The 4778-nt window shown below is 44.1% G+C and overlaps 1 long non-coding RNA gene across 1 annotated transcript; it reads right to left on the minus strand.

The window, feature by feature from the left end:
* Positions 1-3425: 3425 nt before the first annotated feature.
* On the minus strand, positions 3426-3948 carry LOC119483071. The gene is made up of 2 exons (XR_005205608.1): positions 3723-3948; positions 3426-3635 (listed from the first exon to the last, which is right to left on the minus strand). It is a non-coding gene; the product is annotated as an uncharacterized LOC119483071 (long non-coding RNA).
* Between the last annotated feature and the right edge of the window lie 830 nt (positions 3949-4778).

Raw genomic sequence — 4778 nt, forward strand, 5'->3', positions numbered from 1 at the left:
GGTAAATGCGGCTATAAAGATGTTATTTGACCTACCGGGGGGTATGACGCAACGATCGTTATAGCTCCGTTGAATCAGAGCTATATAACCCTCTCTTTTTACCGGTAAGAAGGAAACGTGTCTGAGATCGTATTGACCTGAAAAGGCAATGTTGAAAAACTGATTTGGGGTCCTGACGAGGCTGGTTTGGATCAGATTGGTTCTCTGCGCAAACTTACCCCAGAAGCTGTTAAGACACAGCTTAGACACCTGCCTCTTGGCAGGGTTTACCTCAATTTTTGCCGGGTCTAATCGGATGCCCTGATGCTTCTCGTACTCGTCAATGTAGGTTTTCCTACATTTTCCTTCGGGGTAACCTGAAGCTTCCTGCTTACCTTTTAGAAAGGTGTGTATGTAGTCGTCAAACACGCTGCTGCTACGTTGTTCAAAGTGCCACACCTCTGTGATTTTTCCCACCTTGTAGCCCAGCTCTAAGGCTTTGTTTAACTCGACAGTCACCCAGACCCCCGTCAGAGCTCTGGCCTCCTCATTATGAGTGCAAGAACCGCTCTGATGATTGATTTCAGCGCAGGTGCGGCAGAGGGTAAACACTAATTTACCTTGAGACGTTTTATACGGTAAAACGGGAAAAAACAACCCTCGCGGGGGGTGGACAACGGCTCTGATCAGCCCAAAGTACTGACAGGGATCACCAAAATCCTCGTGGATGATGATGGGGTGGTGTAGAGGATAAGAGCAGTTGACATTGACGTACGGATACAGGGAGGTGACGTCTACATAATGCACACTTTCTTCGGGAGGAGTACTATAACGTAACCTCAAGGCCGAAGTCCGACCTCCGTAAAGGGCCGAGCGAGGGTAGAGAGGTTCGGGAGAAACGTAGCTCTTTAGGAACTTTTTTACCTCCTCATTTGATTTTTTCATCTCCGTCCATTCATGCTCCGTCATCACTATGGTACGAACGCCATGAACGTTCCTCAACTCCTGCAATCTCGCCTCACTAGAAGCGTGCAGATCCCCGTAAGGAGCGTTTGTCAGAGGACAAATTTCATCAGACCGGAAGCATGAGGGGCAGCCGTGAAAAAAACACCCCTGGAACTCCCAGACCCATTTCTCATTATCTCTCACAGCGTAGCCGTCTACATAGTACCGATCGATTTGCATTTCCCCCCTGTTTAGAGCATGCTGGATACATATTTTTTCAGAATAGGCTACCCACTCCAGCCATTGGATGGACACGCTGGAGTATGCTTTGGATTGACGTCTGTAGTCGTCGGGGGAAAGTATGGCCAGAGTTTTTTCAGGCAAGAAATTGGTGAGAAACACTTTCATGCACGCAGAGGCTGTGGTCATGCAGCTTAAAGGGTCCACACGCGTTTCTTCGATAAACTGGTCTCTGAATTTCATACAGCCCACCCGGAGAATATCAACGTCGTTTTGACAGTAGTACAGAGCCTCCTTCTCAAAGTTAAAGACACCTTGAGAGACCTCTCTGTACCAACCGTAAAACCCTTCCTGCTCAGCGGACAACATGCGTTCTACGCCGTAATCGGAGGGAGGCGGGTAAGGACCTACATAGTTTAACCGTTCCTGTGAGCTGAATTTGTGAGGGAAATGACCCTTGGATTTATCCTCAAAACCTAAAGCCTTAGGTATAGCGCTGAGATGCATGGTGAGGAAAGACAGAGAGTCGATGAACCTCAACTGGAAATCGGATTCTGTGAAGCTGATAATTTTACTACCTTGCATGATGATAGAGGGTGTCATACCCTCTCCCACCAGGTAACTAAGGACCAAGTAGCTGTCAAATCCTTTAGCGTTGTGTGCTATAAAGGTAGCCTCCCTATGTTTGCTCTTCCTGAAATTTTGGACAAACTTTTCAACGCAATTTAGACCGTAAGCGTTCCACTCTTCACCATGGAGCGATTTTGTACATACCAGATAGGGTACGTGTACACCCTCCGGGTTGACGAATGTTTCAAAATCGTAAAAGAATATAGCGTCGGTGTATTCATCTTCCTTCGGAAGAGGTCGCATGTAACACTGATGCTGATCGGAGGGAATTTCAGAGTCGCTGAGATTCCCCCCACAGATTCTACATCTTTCAGCTGTGCACTTGTGTTTCTCCTGGCGTGAGACGAGATGTTTACAGCCGAGGCATTTGTACATTTGCTGGCAGATACTGAGATTCGAATGAGAGAGGGGTCTAGGCTGTCTGTGTTTCGAGTAACACGCTTGTGTACGGCAAGTCCTGTTACAGGCTGAGCAGAATACACTTTCAGCATAATGAGTAGCGCAGTCAGGATCGAGGCAGAGATTACAATGATTAGGACAGAAGTGTTTCTCGTGGGACTTGTAACCCCTGTGACAGTAATTGCAGACATATTTGACTCCTAAAAGAGCCTTAAGATTTTTTATGCCGTAGTAGTGGTTTTCAAACAAGAAAAGATACAGCGGATGAGGTGACTTGGGAAACTCTGTTTCAAAAGGTAAAAGAGTTCGGTCCTCAGACCGTCGGCAATACACCACAATTTTACGATTCAGTATCTGTTCAAATCTGCCTATGTCACTCAGGGTGACTTCCGTCTGATCATTCAGGCCTGCCAAACGTTGCAACTCTCTGCCGCGTTCCCGGGCTTGACTATCGTTGAAATTGGGATTGGTGAGATGAGCCAAGCCTATGGCAAAGCAGAGACGGTCATTTTCATTGTTTACTATGTACAGATGGGCTCGTTTCAGGTTTATGATTTCGTTATCTAACAGTTGATGCTGCTTTCGTCTACCACCGCCTCGAGGGTTTCGCAACACTTGAACGATTAATTCTAGCTGGGAGCCTTCATTGATTTGACCGTTAGATTGTATTAACCTGGCTAACAAACCTTCGAAAGCCGACACTAGGTTGTCGTCCTGCTCATCGTATTTAATGATGATGTGATCTCGCACATTTTCACCTATTATCTCGAGCTGTATGAGGTCGTTATGTCTAACCTCGGGTCTGACTCTCTCGGCTAGATCTGTAAGGTTTTGCACAACGTCTAAATAAAATTGAGCAAGATCGGGTACAGCTCCGAGGGTAGGAACGTTAAAGACGCGTCTTATTTCCAGATTGTTAAAAGGCTCGCGCGGCGTTACGGTTTCGTTCTGATTTTGAGGAACTGACTGGACAGGATCATGAGGAAATTCGTTCTGATTTTGAAGATTTTGACAAACGTGATGGAGAGCTTCTTCTATCGGTTGGAGTAGGTCAGGGTTAGGGTTATGCTCCACCGGAATTATACCATGATGGTCAGAGTTTCTATTTAATTCTTCTTCTTCTTCTATAGCTTCATGCAATGCCCATGGAATTATACCCCTTTGATCAGAGTCTCGATTTAATTCTTCTATAGCTTCATACAATGCATCCGGAATACTGGGGAGGTCAGACATGTTTTTATTTTTTATCCCACCTTCAAAAAAAAATGTCACACCTTACATGTTTTGAGCTACGGAAATAATTCCCTGGATACCTGCATTATACATATCAACGATTCCTCGAAGGTATAGCTGCTTGTCACTGAAGGTGTGGGGGGCTCGGGTCGTCCTCCTTTGCTGTTGACGGGTCATCGAAAGCCTCCGATAACGTCTTCGTACTGCTTCTGTTGTAAAACAGATTAATATAAATTAAATATATAAATATAGCCTATAAATAATAATAACAAAAAAATACATCTCATGAAAATCACCTCCGGCTCTCCTAACACGTATTGCAGGTTCAGCTTCAGGCTCTGGTGCAGGTGCAGGTGTAGGTTCAGGTGCAGGTACAGCTTCAGGCTCTGGTGCAGGTGCAGGTGCAGGTTCTGGTGCAGGCTCAGGTACAGGTTCAGTCACTGCAACTTCCTCTGCTAAAAAAAAAAAAAAAAAAAAAAATCAGAAGAAACAATTAAATAAATATTAATATAGCCTATAAATAAGGTCTATAGATAGGGTAGATAACACCTCATAAAAGCATAAAATCATAAAATACAAACGTATATACCACTCCAGACCAAAAGGGGCGCAGTATTATCATAAAATCACAAAATACAAACGTATATACCACTCCAGCCCATAAGGGGCGCAGGATTTCGAAAATGAGCCGATAGGATTACGTCATATCCGGAGGAGGGGACATATCCACTCATTCAAACATCCGGCGGAAGGACGAAATAGTCGCATGCCGCTAAACAGCGTATATGTGTGAAATAAACATGCAATTTCCTTTTATTTTTATTATTTACCTTCACGTTCCTCCGTTGACGGTTCGGGATTTCTTATACTGTTTTCACCGGATGGAACGTCAGGATGGAACGTAGGATTGCCTCCCTCTTCACTGGCGTGGAATGTGATATTTCCTTCTTCTCCACGTCTTTCACGGACAACGTTAGCCTTTATTGGGACCCGCTGTGCTGTAGATACCTCTTCATCCGTATCAGATATACAGCAGACATCTTCAGATATATCGCTGAGACTTCCCCAATACACATTTGGCTCTGAGGTCTTTTTCTCGCAATGGTCGAGTGAATCTGTAAGTAAATAATGCATTTACAGTTGTTTTAAAAAACGTTATGCTTTGCAAATGTACTGATTGACATAAAACATGCTTTAAAATAAACAATCATTTTAAAACATACCGAAGTCCCTTTGTGTAAAATTTATGTCTGTGAATTCCAGGGGAGTAACGTTTTTAGAGAGAGAGAGAGAGAGAGAGAGATTTAATATTAAAAGTTAAATAATTAATTATAAAAGTTAAATAATTCTTA

The sequence above is a fragment of the Sebastes umbrosus genome, chromosome 23 (genome assembly GCF_015220745.1).
Source record: "Sebastes umbrosus isolate fSebUmb1 chromosome 23, fSebUmb1.pri, whole genome shotgun sequence".
NCBI classification, from domain to species: Eukaryota; Metazoa; Chordata; class Actinopteri; order Perciformes; family Sebastidae; genus Sebastes; species Sebastes umbrosus.